Consider the following 18,900-nt stretch of genomic DNA (forward strand, 5'->3'; position numbering starts at 1 on the left):
AGCTTGAATGATAGTGCGCAGTTCCCTGAGGACCACAGCTTGCTTTCTCTTCAGTGCTGTTAATTAACCAAAAACTTCCCTTTCCAGAGTCTGTCCTAACACATCTAGAAGCAGAAATCTGTGCAAGGAGGCTGGGACAGGGAGCCAGCAAGACCCTGGTAATTGATCCAGTGACACCACTGTCAAACTCCATGGTCCTCGGCAAGCCACATAACCCCCACTCCACCCCCCAGATCCCTCTCCACTAGTAAAATAAGAATCATGGGAACCACTCAAGTGTAGACAGATGGCCTAGGCTGGAATTCTGACTCCATCACGTATTAGTGGTGTAACCTAAGACATGTTACTTTCCCTCTCTATTTTTCCCTCTCTAATTTTTTTCAAAAATTAGGCACAACCCCCATGTTCAATAGTAGGGGCCTAGATGAGTAACATGGAGTGAATCCATGTGACTGAGGAGGGCAGTCAATAAAAATGATATATTAAATGTGCACTTACTGACTTAGAAAAATAGTCACAATTATTGAGAGGAGGCACACTTTCAAACGACATGAATAGTATTCCATTTTTTGTTGTGTTTTTAAAAAGCACATAAAGTTGCGTAACAAATATTATACACACCAAACGAATAAAAACTCTGGGCGATAGGAGTTCTGGGTGCTTTTTCTTCTCTGCTTAATTCTCATATTTTTATCTTCATGTCTTTGCAATAAGGAAGAAAAGTGAACGTTTCAATTGAAGATAAACCCTACAGACTTGTATTTGCAGAGTGAAATCACAGGGAGGTAAACTCACGCTGTCTGAATTCCTGGGTCAGGAACACGTCACGTTGGTCTGGTCCCTCACACTTCTATGCACTTGGCTTATTCTCTGCTGAACTAAGCCCCTTCCATGTCTCCACTGCCCTCAGAGGGAGAGGGAGACAGAGATGCAGGTGGTCTAGGTAATGGCGATCATCGTCTGGAAACCATTGCCATGGTAACAGGCCCACCTACTTTGTACGAAGTGCTTGATTGGCTGGAGTGGCAAGGCCTGAGGTTAAAACCAGGGAGATTGGTAGGGACTGTGGCTGCTGGAGGGGGCACACTGTTCTCCACTTTGCTTCTCCAGCCCTGCTCTCTTCTAGGAGATTCTTATGCCTGCAAGTTACCAGTGGTGGTAGATGGGGGAGGCCATGTTGTTTTATCCCACCATGCTTTGGAACAAAAGTAATCTGTGCTTGGCCCCCAGAGATGCAGAGCTTGGTTCCCTATGTTGGCATTTTGATTCCCAGATATGTTATCCCATCTCTGTTTCCTGAAAAGATTATTACAGAGGGAGGATTCTCTTTTCCTAATTTATAGTTTCCTCACTGCTGACCAGTTGGGCCATAAATCAGATATAGGGCCAGCTGTTCAGCACACAAAATCAGATGAGATTAGCTGTATCCAGGGTGATGGGACTAGCTTTTTTCTACCTGTCCTTCCTCCCCTCCCATTTGCCCCTCCCTCCCTTCAATTTGTAAATCTGTGGCCTCATCACGTTTAGAGAAAACGGAAAGGTTTGAAATGATGTGGGTTGGAACTTCTCCGGAAGGTGAAACAGAAACAGGTGTTTGGCTCACTCGGAATACAGTAAAGTCAGGCTGGAGTTTCCCACCTGGAGGGAAAGACCGAGGGAGAGGCAGCCATCACTTCTGCCCTCACACTTTCTCCCACCTCACGGCGTGTTCTGGGAAGAGGCAACACCCTCAGGCTTCCAGAGTCTATAAGACTGCATCTGAGCCTCCGTTTTCTGATCTGTGAAGTGGACTGAGGGAATGGCAGAGGGCTGAGACTTCGGACCTTACCAGCTTCTTGCCCTAAAACCCTAGGACCCTGGCGGATTCATAACTAACCAAGTACTCCATGCTCGATGATGGCCGCAGTTTCTTTCCAGGTCTTGCTTACAGGTTCCTAAAGGGAGCATTCCCGAAGGTCTAACGTACCTTGTACCAACCATCCTACAAGTAAGCGCAAGTCAAAAGTGGCTATTACCTACCGGGGTACGAACTTCAAACTTCCCTGTCGTGTTCTCAGCACTTGCCAATAGTTGTGATGCAGTCAAGTAAAAAGAATCTCCTGGTAAGTAAATGTCTAAAGAGCCGTAGGAGAGTGGAGTAAAGGTTGAACTTGCGTAAAGGGGAGATTGTGTTTCTTAGATCTGCAACAAAAGGCAATTCCTTGAATCCAAAAGCCACTCCTTTAGGTACCTGTGCGCAGACTACTCCCAGAAAGCCGAGGATGGGGCGCCAGCCTTGGCTTTCTGATGAGGACATGCTGATTGTTTCTGAAAAGGTTGATGTGAGGGAGGAGAATCCTCCCTCCTGGGGACGCTGCCTGTCTCATCTGTACTTCAAACTCTCGCTATTCGTCCTGTGCTACAGAAATAGACTCTTCCTCTGGCCTGTAATGTGTTGCTCTTTCTCGTGCCCATTTTTACCAGGAGTGGGTTTTTGTTGCCTGAGTAGTTGCTTTTGACAACCTGGAGCTTCTAATCAATACTTTCAAGTTTTCTTCTGGCTACAGATCTAATCGGAAGTTTAGCAGATCGATCCAGCCTAAATGTCAGATTTCCGATCTGAAGATTTATTCTGTGTTTTTTGATTCTGCCTCCCAGATTACTGTCCCCAACCCCTAATTAGCCTTAGCATGAAGAGCAAAACCTTCTAGAAATTAGTAGGGAGGAAGGGCAGCTGTCTGCTCAGTAATCAAGATACTAAATATTTAGCAGTGATGGAATGACTTTCCATAAAATTTTAAGTGTTCCAAGAACACTTTTGTTGTCACAGTGTCCAAACACTAAGCAAATAAAGAATGTGTCCTTGCCTTAACGCATCTTCCTCTGGGGCTTATACACTTTCGACCCATTAAAATGACATGCTTCTCCATCCAAGCCAATAGGGGACCTGGGTAGCACCAGGCTTGTCATCTGGGTGGCGTCTCTCTGGTGCATAGCTATATAAAGCCAGGCAGGATGTCCCTCTGGCTCCTCCACCCTTTTCAGCTTCTGGTCTACAGAGACCAGTACCCCTCCCACTTCCTGGTGTTTCCGCTCTGCTCGTGTTAAAAGCTCCCAAATTGCTCCCTAGCCAGGCACTCAGTGATGTTCCCCCACGTTGTGAGCCCAGGGAACCAAGGCTGCAAAGCAGAGGACGATGTTCTTAAAGGTTTGGCAAGGGGGGAGGTGTGAGCATGGTACCCCCAAAGTACTGATGCTCCTGTCTGAAATTTCTCCCACACTCCCCTGTGAGAGGCAGCGTAGCAGAAGGGTGGGGCGCACGGATTTGGAATGAGACTGAAGCTGTGGCTGGGACAAGTTTTCACACAGCATAGTGCCTGGCCCGGAACAAGTCAGTGAACAGTAGCAGTTCCATAATAAGGAACTATTGCTTCCGTCAAGAAGATCATGACCTCTGTTGAATGGAGGTATGTAAACCCAAAGGAACAAACTGTTACTGATGCAGAACCCGGAGGAACAGGTCAAAGACCTCATTGTTTTCAAGTTCACCCAGAGCAGTTATAACATGCTGACACTGGGTAACACCACCTTTCACGTGTGGCCTATAGGCATTAAGACAGAGGATCTTTGGTCTAAATCAGTGTTGTCCATGAAAAATAGAATGTGAGCCACTTAGGTCATGTTAAAATTCCCAGCAGACAGATTTGAAGATTAAAAGAAACAAGTAGAAATACTTAGTTTATCTGAAATATTATCATTTCAACATGTAATCCATATTTTAAAAATTGAGAGTTTATGTTATTTTCTTCATACTAAGTCTCCAAAATTTGGCATGTGCTTTTTTTCTGTTTTTTGTTTTGTTTTGTTTTGTTTTGCAGTACGCGGGCCTCTCACTGTTGTGGCCTCTCCCGTTGTGGAGCACAGGCTCCAGACGCGCAGGCTCAGCGGCCATGGCTCACGGGCCCAGCCGCTCCGCGGCATGTGGGATCTTCCCTGACCGGGGCACGAACCCGTGTCCCCTGCATGGGCAGGCGGGCTCTCAACCACTGCGCCACCAGGGAAGCCCTGCCATGTGTTTTGTACTTAAACACGTCTTACTGCAGACTTTCTTCATTTCAAGTGCTCAGTTGCTACATGTAGCTGCTGGTCACAGTAGTGGACAGCATACGTCTAAATCTTTGCTCTGAGCTACGCTTCTAACCAGCTGGGAAATAGTGATGTTTCCTATGGGGTTGAAAGTTCTGGGAATTTAGAGCTGCCGCCTCTCTGAGGACCTTCACCCTTTCCATCTGATTCTTAAATGTTCTTGGGACGCTCTTGCTGATAAAGGTGCAAGTTGCCTGTGTCGCTGCGTTGCAACCTCGTTGACATCGTGACCCTGAGAATAATAGTATTTATATGACACACTGAATGCCCTAGGTGGGGCTGGCCGTGAGCACACCCAGCACTGTGAGGGCTGAGGCATCAGTATGTCTTGGCCCGCCAGTGTCCCATGGCTCGCCAGCTGGGAAGGTCAGATCCAAGCCTGTAAGGCAATCTGCTCTATGAGTGTTATCTGGGGGAGGGGAGGCACAGGGGGAGTATCTGGGGTTGAGGGAAGCTGTTTATTGCAATCTGTGCAAACACCATTCTTGTCAATCAAGTGCTCATGCTTAAGTAACACTTCCTTCCCACAAAGAATGAGCAAGTGGCCTCAAGAGCTCAGGTGCCCAGGCTGTTACTGTCAGCGGCCCGAGTTGAGCAAAACAAGCTGCTGCAGACACTGAGCTGTGGGGCCAGCTTCTGCCGTGTGGCTAACACGGGGGCCTAGAATAGCACGGTGGCTGCTCCCAGCACAGCAGACAACAAAGCAGAAAGAGCTGGGGATCGCACAGCTGAAAGATGCGGTACACTGCCCCCCCCCCCCCACAGCCCGCCTTCGACTGCGGGAAGCAAGCCTCTCAGCATCAGGAAGGATGTCCAGGCAGGTGGGAAGCCCTTCTGAGGAGGGGAAAGGGAGCTGTTGTCCCACCCTGGGCATCAGGTTCCCGTGGCTGGCACTGGGCTCTCCTTCCTCCAGGGCAATGGCTCTTAATTCTCTTTGAGATACCAATCAGAGTTCCCAAGGGAAATATATAAACACACGGGGTTTATATATCGCATGTGGTTCATGGGATGAGTCATCCTTAATCATAGACATGTACTTGGGCTCTGGACTCAGGATGACCTGAGCTCAAAAAAGACGCTGCCAACTGTTAGCCACGTGGCTTGGGCAAGTAAACTTGACCTCTCTCAGCCTTTCCTCTTCTGCAAAATGACAATAACTTCTTCATAGGGCTGCTCTGAGGTTAAATGGGGTATTGCAGAGAACTCAGCGCAGTGGGGCCACATGGGAAGTGCTCGACAATATTCACGATCATCTCGAAGGCCTTCAGAGTGGAGCTGACCTGGGAACCTAAGATTGCTCCTCGGTAAGGTGTACTTTGAGCGCCATTAGCCTTTTGAAACATCAGATAACCAAGGAAAGGGTGGGTATGGAATGGTCGGTTAGGGCATCTTGTTAAGAGTTTAGGGAACTTTGCCCTTTTCTTTTCACATCTCAGTGAAAGGCTAAACTTCAAAGTCAGCTCTGCCATGTGGGAAGCTAAAGGTCAGTCCATCACAGCTCCCATTTTGCCCACTTTGCGCCATCACACCCTCTGCCCTGCTGTACAGCTGACTCTGGGGAAGGACATGGCATTCTGATTCATCACTACTGAGTCAACATGAATAGATTCAACCTACAGCTCTAGGACTCTGCTTCTCTTTCTTCTTGGGTCATGTCGCCTGACTTCTAAAGACTTGGATTAGCTGTCAGAACAGCCTCAGATCCTTCCTAAATAAGTGTCCAGCGGACACCACCCGTCCCAGCTACTCCACACACCTTGTGCCGCCCCTTCTCGTCTCCAGCTTCCTTCTCTGCCCTCCCTCGGAATGCCGACAGTGAGCGTTGTTGAGTAGCTAGTCCACAGTCTGAATCCTGTGAAGTCTGCTACAGCAGACGAGCCGGAGGTACAAGATGAATCACCTGGATTCTGAGGGCAGAGGTTTTACTGAAAGGAGAAATTCCACTTTCCTCTAGAGGGACTTCATGAAGGTTCAGTGATGTCTGGAATCTGGAAACACCCCAAAGACCTTTAAATAATATTTGGTTCCCTGACTGATTCACACCTCCCAACCTTCTCTAAAATCTGCCTTGCCACCAATTCTGCTCCCGAATAAAGGTCTCCTTTTCAGGAACAAGCTGCAAATCACCTGGCTTTGCAAAATAGCCTGAAATTATTTTTTTTTAATGCTTGGCCTCACCATCATCATCGTCTTCTTAGGAAAGTAACGTACCTGCTCTGAGCCTCCATCTTTGCACCCATACAAATCATAACTACCTGGAAGATTTACTGTGAGGGCCAAACGAAGTCCTTGTCACAGAGCCTGGCTCCGGCAGCCGCTGAAGGTGCTGAAGGTGTTGTCCCCACTTACACCTCGCAGGTTTGTTAAGCGTTAGTGTGGAGGTGTTTTATAAGTTGGGAGGAGCTGTACAAATACACAGTGGTGCTATGTAAAGTTGGCCTACTGAGAAGGTCTGGCTTTCCCTGCTTTCAGAAATAGGGGAAACCTGGTTTCTGCTTCCAAAGAGCTGCCACCCTATGGTGAGAGGTATCTTGGCTGTTTCCGGGCTGTGTTACAAAACTCTGGAATGTTGGCTTCTGGTCTTCTCGAACTGTTGTAAATGAGATGTGTGGTTCGCTTGTCCCTACGAAAGGGGAAGGAGTGAAGGAGTGTATACTGCTCCCCCCCAATACCTCCCCCCACCTCCCGACCGGGGCAGAGAGTATGTGTGTCAGAACTGCAGCTATTGGGTCAGACTCCTCACCTCAGGCACCTCACCTGTGAATGACATAAAATAATGAAGGTTTGCACTTTTTAGAGGACATGGGATGCCTGGACCGGAAAGGAATTTGCTTTTTATTGATTTCTCAATGCATATGGCTGTGGGAAGGGAGGGAGAAGCAGAGGGTGTTGCAAAGCCTTATCAAAAGTGTTTTTTTTTTTTTTTTTTTTTTTTTTGCGGTATGCGGGCCTCTCACTGTTGTGGCCTCTCCCGTTGGGGAGCACAGGCTCCGGACGCGCAGGCTCAGCGGCCATGGCTCACGGGCCCAGCCGCTCCGCGGCACGTGGGATCCTCCCGGACCGGGGCACGAACCCGCGTCCCCTGCATCGGCAGGCGGACTCCCAACCACCGCGCCACCAGGGAAGCCCAAACGTGTTTTTTTTGAAGGGAGATGTTATAGGAAACCATGGCTGATCAGGAGACAGTGTGGCCTGCTAGGACAATGGAGGCCTGGGTTCTGGGCTTCCCCCTCCTACTAAGTTGATGCCTCACCCTCGCCGGCTGCTGCACCTTTTGGGGTCTCAGGTGCCCTTGAGAATAAAGTGAAGGTTATTAGATCAGGTGATGCCCCCTCCACACCCGCACTCATACCCACATGGGTCGTCCAGCTGGGATGCTGTCAGCACTGACTTACACTTACCTAAAGCAGAAGAGTGAGTGGCGATAACTCCTGCTGTTGTCGAAGCACCCTCCCTGGGTCTTGGCCCTCTTGCTGGACTTGAGCAACACCTCTCTTCTAGAACATACCATGAGTTCCAATCTGTGTTAAGTTGTCCTCCCAACGGCAGGATCACCAGAGCCAAAACGACCCCATGCAGAGTTCCTTTGAACAGTTCAGTAGTTGAGCCCGTGGAAGGCGGGGTGGCTGCTTGGAGCAGTGGGGGTCCAAGAGGGTCCCCAAACCAGCAGCCTCCACATCAACTGGAATTGCGAGAAATGCAGACTCTCAGGCCCTGACCCAGGCCCACTGAATCAGAAACTACAGCATGGGCCCAGCAATCAGTATAACAAGCTCTCCAGGAGACTGTCATGCTCACTGGAGTTTGGGAACGACTGGCTTGGAGTATCTTGCTCTCTGGCTAGTGTGGCGTCAGCAGGTGTTCAGTGGGTTGCTACTTAACACAAGCTGGCATTAATCCGATCGAGTGGGACCTCAGCCCCCAGTTCCCATTGAACTGTGTCTTCTTTAGCCACCTCTTAGAAGCCTTTTCTTTCTGGTCCTACGGTAGGACTAGGGCTCCATGGCAAGAAGTGAGCTTACAGAGTCAATGCGCCTACGACCTGGATAAGAATCTGGCCAAAGAAGACCTCTCTGTCGGTGAGGCAGCCACTCCTCCGTACAGAGTCGGCAGGAAGTGGTATCGGTTTCTGATTTTGATATTAGCCGCCCGACCAAATACAGTGAGAGAAACCTAATGCAGCATTTCCATGAATTTCTGCAGGCCTGATACTCGGAACACGTTCAAGTATTTGAGGTCTGCTAGCGGTGAAATGAACACTGAGCAGCAAAGCAGCCCCATATGGGGGCAAAGGCACTGCGGTGGTTGTCTGTGGGCCTGAGTCAGGCCTTACCTTGACTACGAACTGACTGCATGATTCTGAGTGATTTCTTTCACCTGAAAAGGCCTCATTGGCCTCGCCTATAAAATAGAGATCACAAAGGCTCTCCAGAGCCGCTTGCATCTCCAGCCAGCGTTTTTGTTTGGTGATGACGCCTTGCAGTCTTAAAGATTTTGGACTCGAGAATGGTGACGAGTGACTTTAAAATGGAAAGACAGAGGAGGATAGGCTGGACCGTGAGGCAACAGCAACCCTGCTTCTTCCAGAGCTCGCTGAGCCGTGGGTGGTGTAGGCTGTATCCATGATTCTGCATTCTAAATCCCACCCGGCTATGGCTGTCCTTCTGTCTAGATTCTAGAGTGATTTGCCTTATTTGATTGTCTTGGAGACATTGTGATTCTGTAGGGGTCACTGGCCCCTTCTAGAAGAAGGCTCGTCTCTAAAATGCAGGCCTCTGCTTATCTGAATCTTAAAGCTAGAGGCAGTTAGAGTGGTGTCTCATTTTTCTCTCCCCGCTAAACCCAAGGAGCACTTTTTTCCTCTTCCTGTCACAATCTCAAGGATTCTGCCCAAAAAGCAGGTGCAAAGCCCTGTCTAACCCCTCCGGTTTCCCTGAGGTATGGGCTTTATACAATGTTTTGCTTGTTAAACGTTAGCTTTCTGAGCTGACTACTCTCTCTCTCACTCTCTCTTTTTTCTTCCTCTAAAGCCCATTGCATAACAGTCTCCTGTTTTAAACTTTTGCCAAATCCTACACTTCTCACTGTCGGAGGTTACCACAAGTGTTTGAACAGGTAACTTCTACCTTTGAACTTCTATTGCAACAGGTTCAAAGGTTCCAGGAGAGCTGGTTAGCCACTCTCATTGGCTTCAGGTGTGGTCCCGACTCGGGCGCTGAGGAAAGGCATCATCACTAAAGGAAACGTCCGGACTCAGGAGGCTGAATGTGGTGCTGAACGAGTACAGCCAGCTGTGAGGGCCGCGTCTCCTGGACCCCGGAAGTGAGAGTATTCTTACAAGGTAAGCTGCAATAATGCTACCTGCTCCATAGCTTATATGTTTATGGGAGAGCAGAGGTAGGGTTGGTTGGGGAGAAGACAGTGGGCCGTGTGTCTATTCTCAGCCCAAGGCTCTTTCACAACATGAAATAACATTTGGTTGAATAGTAATCTCAGCTGACTTGAGTGGGAAGCAAAGAAAAAATCAATTGAAAAGGGGGTGGAGACATGGAAGGGGCTCTGAATGTTGGCAGGAGATGGACTTGGAAGAGAGAGTTGTTAATTTCACTAAATGCAAATAAAACAGACTTAAAAGCTTTAAAGGTTATAGCCAAAGCCAGGATGTGGGTCTCCTTCATCTTCCATTTAGAAATGTCTGTATCAATATGATTAGAAAGGCCATCCATCAGCTGCTGCTGACAGCCCTTCCCATTTGGAAGGGAGCAGGGAAGGGAATTCTTAACAGACTTTCTATCCCATGCTGGTGTCTGTACAAGATATGTGATGTGCATGACCTCATTGGCTCGTTACCTCCTGAAAGATAGGTGGTGTAGTTCTCATATAACAGATGAATAATGTGCCTCTGGGATGTTAAACAGAGCAGCCTGGGCTGCATAGCTAAGAGGAGGTGGGGCAGGAATTTGAGTCCTGGTCAGAATGTCACTACAGCCTGCTGCATGACGCAGAATTCTTGGGGGCTGTGAAAACCTTCCATCATTCCCTCAGATCTTGGGGGTGTCCCTCATGCATGTAGGATTGAACAGGAATGCACCCCTAGATGCTAGAGCTTTAGAATGACCCAGACTCTTCTGTACTTGAGCATTTGATCCAGGAGGAAACCATCTTCTCCTGGCCCTAAGCTCTTTGTCGGGTTGGTAAAAGAAGACAGCACCCAGGGAAGAGCCCAGTAGCATTATAATGGCTGAGACTTGACACCCACCCTGCCATCCTCTGCTCGTCGCTGAAGGGAGCTGCCCCTGTGGGAGGTGAGCTTGGAAACTAAGCAAAGCCAAGTGTTCCTCCAGCCATGAGATGAACCTGAAGACGGAAAGGCAGAGGGGGCACCCTCATCTTCCCATACTTCATCGTTCTCCCATGTCTAAAGTGGGCTCCCGTGAGGCCAAGGGACCAGCGCTTATGTTCCCTGAGATTGGGACACAGCTCACTTTGGTTTTTATGGTTGGAGGCTTTTAGGCCCTCCTCTGTGTAGAGAAGGAATCCCAATCTAACTCTAGTAAAGAACTGAGCTCGTGCTGGAATTACCTTGATCCTTCTTAAAGGAACCAAGGCTGGGGAAAGTGCTGCTTAATTCTGGGGTGTCTGAGAGGTGGTGGGGAGGGGTGGGGGCAGGAAGGGGCAGGAGAACTTGTTCTTTCTGCCTTCAAATCTGAGAATGGAAGCCCCCATGCCCTTCTGTGTCCACAGCCGTAGGTGAATCCAATGAGACTACTGCAGGTCCTGAGGCCCTGTAGACCAATCCCCAAGACTCTTTCAGGGCGTCTGCACATTCAAAGCAATTTTTGTAATAATACCAAGAAGTAATTTGTCTTTGCCACTGTCATTGTCTCACGAATATACAGTGGAGTTTTCCAGAGGCTCCAAGGTGCAGGATCAATCTGACAGCTAACGGCGTGTGTGCTTGTGGATTCCTGATTTTAAAATTTCCCAGTTGTAATCTGGGAGGTGAGGGAGGCAGCAAATTTGAGGTACAAAAAGGATGTGTCAGAGGAAAGGAACAGATCTCCGTGGCTGTCCCTGTCGTTCCTGACGTGCTTGTTTTCTTGGCTTTATCAGCACTGCTTCGGGGACTGAGGCAGGCTCACTGGGGACTGGAGAGTGGGTGACACAGTGCACGGCTGGCCGGCAATGCTGGCCAGGCCAGGCTGGCCTCCAGGTGTCCCCACAGTCTTGGGAAGGCTGCGAGGGCCACGGTGCCCTGTGGCTGGACCTCCCTGTCCTGGGAACCCTGGGCGGGGGTCTCACCTCTCTGACACTGGTGGTCTGCAAGGGGCACCTCAGTCATCTCCGTCTGGTTTTTGGTCTTGGTTTAGCGGTAGTCAGACCAATAGGGAGAGCGTGAGCTGCGTGGATGCAGGCTGTCTTCTGTGTCAGCCCTTAGGGACTGATGGTAAAGGCTTTGAAACCGAGCCAGGAGGGCTTTAGCGGCTTTTCTCCTCCTGGTCAGAACGCTTCCACTTTCAGTTGTGAAAGAAAAACCAGGAAGTGAAGTCCCCGAGCACGTTAGAAGCCGGCCATGGCCTGACTCCTGACACGGGGCAGCTCGGACAGGGGCCTGACGGCTCAGACGGCTCAGAACCGGGGACCCTCAGCCTGCAGAGATGCTCTGAAGCCCCTGTGACCCTGGAGGAACCGGGGGTGAGGGGAGAGGCCAGGGACTCGTGCCACGAGGAACTCAGAGCCAGGAGGCCCCATTCACTGGAAGCACCAAGAGATGCGGCCCCCTCGCAGGGTAAGGGGGCAGCTGGAGGGGGCATTTAGTGAGGGGTCTCGTGGGCATGCGGCAGAAGCCCCGGTGGCATCCTGACCCCCAGCTCTGGCGAATCTGCCTCTTGCTGTGTCACAGGCACGTGTCAGTGCTCACTTTCTCCCTGGTCTCTAAGGGACTTCTTTAAACCCTCCTCGGGCTTCCCTGGTGGCACAGTGGTTGAGAGTCCACCTGCCGATGCAGGGGACGCGGGTTCGTGCCCCGGTCCGGGAAGATCCCACATGCCGCGGAGCTGCTGGGCCCGTGAGCCATGGCCGCTGAGCCTGCGTGTCCAGAGCCTGTGTTCCGCAACGGGAGAGGCCACAACAGTGAAAGGCCCGCGTACCACACACACAAAAAAAAAAACCCTCCCCATCAGGAGGGTGGAGGAGAAGGCAGATTGTGGAGGAGTCCTTTCTCCTGCCTCTCTTGGGGAAGGGGAACCACAACCCGGACCCCATTTTGTGGGCCTGAGCCTCTGCCTATAGCTCGCCTGTGCTGCACTGGGTGTTGTCCTCAATTTTCCTGATGGATTTTCAGTCCTTCTGAGGGGAAGAGCTGCCCGATGCATGACTAATGGAATGGTTTCTGGATGAAGTTGGATCTGTTTTAAGGAGTAGGGCCACAAGTTGAATCTAAGATGAACTTGACCTTCAAGGAGTGAGTGTTGGAAAGGGACTCCATAGTTGGGGCTTACTACCTTCTGTGGGTATCCATCTTGTTGGTGATTTGAAAAGTAGGATTGGATCTGTAGCTCCAGTTTGTAGGTAATTGGTATTCTCTAACAGAGGCAGTCTTAAAAAATAATAGAATTAAATTAAATTAAATTTAATTTAATTTAAAAATAAAAGATTGGTTCAGTTAAAAAAAAAAGGAATAATTGGTTTTGGTGATCCCTCCCTCTGTATTCCAGCGTGAGAGTTACTTTATGGTTGTCCCCTCCAATGGACAAGTATTTGAGGTGAACATAGAATAATCTTGGAAGAGACTTGGTATAAAATCTTGTAGGCATCACTTGTACGCTTGGCACAATAAAAGGAACAAAAACTGAAATAAAACAGGAGTCACAAATACTTATAGAAGAGGCAGGCAATAGAGCTAAGTAAAGTAGGTGATATGTAACAAGATGCAGGTGAGAGGCAAAATGCAAGGCAGGTGCTCCCAGATAAACATACTCCAACTTGATGGGTTTTTTTCAAACATTATCCAGACCAAACAGGATGCTTCAGCCGAGCATTTGTTGAGGTCCTGACCTGAAATAGTCTTTTCTCCCAACTTTTAGTCTAACTCTCTGGGGGCAATGACACCTAAAATAATATCAGTGTATCATTGAGTGCCTAGGCCCTAAACCCACAGATGCTACAGGGAGGCTGTGGGTCCAGAAAGGAGAAAGGAAGGAAACTATGGGGGAGGGGGAAGAGGAAGCCAGTTACGCACCAGCTCAAAGTGGGTACTTTGCCGTTTCATTAAGACAGTATTAGGAGATGGGTGGTTAAGAGAGGTGAAGCCACCTTCCCAAGATCGCAAAGCAGCCAGCTGTCAACTGGAAGAGAAGCTGCAGTTGGTGTGATGTTAAAAACCGTGTTCCATCCACTCCTGTGTAGAATTAACCTCTCTCTGGATTTCCTAGAAATTTTCATTTTTAAAAAGATCCTTATGTATGGTGACCCGGGCAGATATTGACTTCACATATTTATTAGAGACTTTTCAGGTTGACATTTTTCTAGAATGTAAATATTACAGCTACCATTCTTTGAATATTTAGTGTGGGGCAGCGCTGTGCTTACTGTTCGTTTTGTTTTAATTTATTTATTTAATTAATTTATTTTTGGCTGCATTGGGCCCTCGTTGTGTGTGGGCTTTCTCTAGTTGCAGCGAGCAGGGGCTACTCTTTGTCGTGGTGCACGGGCTTCTCATTGCAATGGCTTCTCTTGCGGAGCGTGGGCTTCAGTAGTTGTGGCACGTGGGCTCAGTAGTTGTGGCTCGTGGGCTCTAGAGCCCAGGCTCAGTAGTTGTGGCGCACGGGCTTAGTTGCTCCGTGGCATGTGGGACTTTCCCGGGCCAGGGCCCCAACCTATGTCCCCTGCATTGGCGGGTGGATTCTTAACCACTGCACCTCCAGTGAAGCCCCTGTGCTTACTCATTTATGGGGCTTTTATCTTTTGATCTTCAAAGCAGTCCTATGAGGTAGGTATGTTTTTTTGTAGACAGGGGAACCAAGACTTAGAAATAAACTGGACACAGTATGAAGAGATTGCAGCTGGCATTTGAACTCTGGCTCATTTAGTTCTGACGGCAAACTCTGCCTCCATTTCTGATGAGTCTAGTTTAGTGCATGGACCAGAGAATTAGAAACTGGGAGAAACTTTTTTCTTGCAAATCCTCCCACTTTCAAATCCATAGAAATGGAAAGCAGATGCATCCTTGGTTGCCAGGGATTGGGAGGAAAGAGGAATGGGGAGTAACTGCTTAATGGGTACAGGATTTCCTTTGGGGATGATGAAAGTGTTTTGAAACTAGATAGAGGTGGTGGTTGCACAACATTGTGAATGTACCAAATGCCGCTGAATTGTTCACTTTAAAGTGGTTCATTTTATGTTACGTGAATTGCACCTCAGAAAAAAAAAAAAAACCCTCCCACCTCTAGGCCGGTGAATTCCTAAACCAGGACTTGGAGATATTTTTAGAAATCAGGAAGGAGGTTTCTGTTTCTGTCTGTCTCATATGCCTGGCCAGCAGATGAACTGACCCTCATTTGGAGTGTGACCTCAGGTGACTCGTGTCCGGAGGCACCCTACGGGGGTGACATGTCCCCAGCAGCGCTGAGGTCAGCCGTCGCTGCTCTCGCCGCACTCTGCTCTAAACACATCCCGGTCTCTTTCTCCCCCATGTGACCGTGCACCATGAGATCAGAAATGTACTCTCTCGTTCTTCCCCTAGCACAGAGCCTGGTATTTTCAGGCTCTTAATTCATGTCATTAGAATAAATATGAGTTTTGGAGTTTGGAAGGTCAGGCAGCCCTTGTACTGCTGTGGTGAGGCCATGGTACCAACCCTCTGTGGGGAAGCTTGTTGTAGATCTCTGGGTCTCCATGGGTCCCTCTACTCTAAGAGTTGTGAGGTTGTGAGTGGCTTGTGGGAGGATGCAGGGGTGAGGTAGGGCTGAGGGAGATGGCACGGTCAGAGCTTAGAGGTGGACCATGTGATCCCCAGCTAGAAATCCTCTGTTTAAATAGAAATGAGGAGTTGTTAAGACCTTTGTATGTAAGTCGAAGGGCAGTTATACTACAAAGATCATGACCATCTCTTCTCTTTGGGGACATCTCGAAACAGAACACCTGATATTGACAAGGAGTTAGAAACTGACTTAAGTGGAAGAGGGAAAAAGAGAGCTCATCCTCACTGAGGGCTTCCTGTGTGCTGGACAGCATACTGGAAAGTCTACCCATAGTATCCCTTTTAAGTAGAGATAATTACCTACCCCTTCTGGTGTGCAGTGGAGGGAAGCTGATGCTCAGTGACATTAAGTAACTGTCCCAGGGCCACATATCTGGTAAGTGGTAGTTCTGTTGCTCTGGTACCTGGAAAGGCAATGGCCTTAAACGTTTGCCACTGGAAATGAGACTATTGGGAATAAAGTTTCTTGTTTACACACTGAATCTGGTGACCCCTGACTTGCCCGACCAGGTAGTGAGTGGGCTGATTCTGCAGAGACCTCTTTCACAGCCTCCTGCGTCAGCCTGTCTTTATCCTGGCCTGGGTGATGGGGCACTAGCACTTTGTCCAGCCTATCTTTATACAGGCTCTTATCAACTCCAGCGGATTGTACTGGTTCTCCTGACCTCAGCACTCTCATGATTCACTTGGTCAGCAATAGGCTTGGAAGGCCTTTGGGAATGTTTACTGAGACAAGGACTTCCTCAGGGTAGAGCTGCTGGACTCTGACTTGTTGGAAGCACAGTAGTACATCAAGGTTGACTAAGTTGATCTAAGATCCAGTGGGACTTGTCACTGCCTGTCACCAGCCTATGAGTGGCTCAGCAACTATCCTGTGTGATCTTCATGGACTGAGTTAAGAGGATTTTGGCATTTGACTTAATGAAGGCTTTCCTGATAAATCCCACCCCACCAAGGCCTGGCACCCCAAGGCTCTCTGGTGTTTGTGAACCAAACACCAGCTGTGTAGTGTCTATACCAGGCCCCAGACACTGTCTTACTCAGCCCTTTGGAAGCTTTGTCTTTTTTCCCTTTCAACTAAAATTGGTCCTCTATCTCCATCAGACATGTCCTTTCACCATTTCCCTTCACGCTTGTCCCACTTTGGTGCCTCTAACCGTGCTGCACCTCTCACCCCACAGTCGGGTATTCCTCTTCCTCTCTTCTACTTAGGTTTATCCAACCTAATATGATGACTGCTCTCTCCATGGAAAAGTAGATGGAGAGACACAGACAACAATGGAGAAAGGTAGTTTGGTGACAGTGACCCTGGCTGGAATCATAGTTGGGGTCTTACCAGCCATTGGCTTGGTGGGATGGTCATCCTTGATTGACCCTGGACATAAGACTATTGTCGATACAGCCAGGGGATCAAGGACCACACGTCCTTGAGGGTCTCGTGCCCCTTAGACCACCTCCACCTACTCCAGTCTACACTGGCCTCTCCCTTATTCACATTCATTAGCTCATCTTGCACGCTGAATCCTTGTATAGGTGATTTTAGTGTTCGATGGACCCATAAGTCCCCAGAGGGCAGGAGCTGTGCCTTCTAAGTGTTTGGTCCTTTGCACACCGCACGGTGCTGGGCATACGCTGAGTCTAAGATCTTGGTTTGCCTCATTCAAGGGAAACTATACGTAAATTTAAAGTGCAGAGGGTAAACGTATCCCTTGCCACATACATCCTTTCTCCAGTATGTATGGAGCAGATGCTCCCAAAGCTGGGGTACATTCCACAGAGCATTTGTTTCCTGCCTGGGGAATTGGCTTTATCCCCTACTGGACTATGAACTCTGAGTGTAGTTTCCCCATGCTGGACACACTGCCCGGCACATAGTAGGTGCTCATATATTCGAATGCTTGTAGGATGAGTGAACCTTGACCTCACTCGGGTCGGGTTGCTTAGTGCTGCCCTTGCTATAGCAGGAAGTCCAGCTGTGGCATTTCTGAGGAGGGCTCAGCGGCTCTCCCCACCCCCCCGACCCCCCACTGTGTGTAGGCGCACATCGTGTCATCGCGGGATTGAGTTTTGCAACCTGTTTCCTCAGTAGACTCCCCTCCCTAGGTGCCTTTCTCTGATCTTGTGCTAATGGTGAGCGAAAGGGGAGGGTGACTTGTTGGCACTCGGTGGGTCCCCACCGTATCTCGGGCACAGTGCTGCATTAAGATAGCCTCTGCCTGGGAGTGCTCACAACTCAGGCTGTCAGCTGAGCCCCAGGAACCCCCGAGACCCAAACCCAAGGAAAGAGCTGATCCGACTCCAACAGCTTTTCCTGTGCTATTCGGTAGCAAAGATATCACCAGTGGATAAGCATCGAAACCCTGAGGGTTTATTTACGGTTATGTTTGTTGGTGGGTCAGGGAACTTTCCCAAGCCTCGCCCTCACCTTCTCTCTGCCAGCCGCCTGACAAACTGGAACTGCTGGGTGTGGCCTAGGAATTGGGCTAGGAAAAACAAAATGTGGGAGATTAGTATCTCTTCCCTGTTTTTTTGGCTTTTATTTTTAAAGATTTTTTGATGTGGACCATTTCTAAAGACTTTTTTGAATTTGTTACCACATTGCTTCTGTTTTATGTTTTGCTTTTTGGCCCTGAGGCCTGTGAGATCTTAGCTCCCTGACCAGGAATTGAACCTGCACCCCCTGCATTGGAAGGTGAAGTCTTCCGCCAGGGAAGTCCCTCTGTTTCCTGCTTTAGTTATTTAAGCACTCACACAATCTTTCCGGGGTGTGGAAATGACTGCTTCGCCACCCTTGGGGTTTTAACAGGGATTCCCTTTGATAATGCTGTCTTCCTGCTTGGCCACACGTGAATGACCCCGTGGAGGTGACAAGGAGGCCCTTTCCCATCTGCCTGGGGACATCCCATGGGGTGTGTGCTTCAGAGCATGCTGGGTGCCAGGCCCCCAGGGGAGGAGAGCCACTCAGGCCTGGGAACCCGGCCCTGCTTGGTGGAGAAGGCTAGTGCCAGGCGGTGGCCTGAGCACCCAGGTGCTGGTGAGTGGCTGAGAAGTTATCTCGTAGGTTGGGATGTTACACCAGCCTCTGTTCTCAGCAACTGCTGAGAATGTTGAAAGATGCACTTTCGGGTCCCCTTTGGCCCCATGACTCAACCTTCACCTTTGGTTTCTTATCCACTAAGGGGAATGAATGAAAAACGTTTCCACCCTCAGAGCTGCCATCCAGACTGGCCGGTAATGTGGGTGCAGGGAAAAGGCTACTGATGGAATGTAGCTTTAGTGGTGGGAGAGCTGCACTTCTAGAAATGAGGATGAGGCTGTATTCTCAGGTGTAGTCACATGAAATGCCACCAACCAAGGTAGAACTTTCTAAGTCAGCTGCCTTAGTCAGAAGTGGGATAATTCAGAGTTGTTCATTTTACCTTTTTTTTAAAAAAGCATACATATTACAGATTAAATGACACATCCTCTCAAGTGTTACTGTCCCAATGATACCTACTGTAACCTCCCTAATTAAAATTCACCCCCTGCTGTACACTCAATCCTCTTTCCCTAATATAGTTTTTATTCCACAGTATTCTATAATCTAGTTCTTGTTCAGGCTTGTCGCCAAACTCCCAATGAAATCCAACCCCACAAGAGCAGGGTTTCACTGCTATATCCCAGCACCTGGAATGATACCGATGGTATACAGTCAAGCCCTTAAATATCTTTGGCTGAATGACTGAATACTCAAAACTTCTGGACAATCCATTCATAATTTCTCCTTTTCCTATGAGGATTATTCTTTCAGAAAC

The 18,900-nt window shown here is 48.9% G+C and overlaps 1 protein-coding gene across 3 annotated transcripts in view; it reads left to right on the forward strand.

Moving 5' to 3' along the window:
* Positions 1-9,310: 9,310 nt before the first annotated feature.
* Positions 9,311-18,900, forward strand: part of ACSL5 (acyl-CoA synthetase long chain family member 5) — a 45,252-nt gene continuing 35,662 nt past the window's right edge. The window contains exon 1 of one of the 3 annotated variants that reach the window (XM_082673871.1): positions 9,311-9,466. The gene's annotated coding sequence lies outside the window, so the exon portion shown is untranslated. Of the gene's footprint in view, positions 9,467-11,678; positions 11,915-18,900 lie in introns of those variants that run through there. The other 2 variants (XM_082673872.1, XM_082673873.1) reach the window with 2 other exon arrangements.

The sequence above is a fragment of the Grampus griseus genome (assembly GCF_964374135.1).
Source record: "Grampus griseus genome assembly, chromosome: 16".
In the NCBI taxonomy this organism is placed as follows: Eukaryota; Metazoa; Chordata; class Mammalia; order Artiodactyla; family Delphinidae; genus Grampus; species Grampus griseus.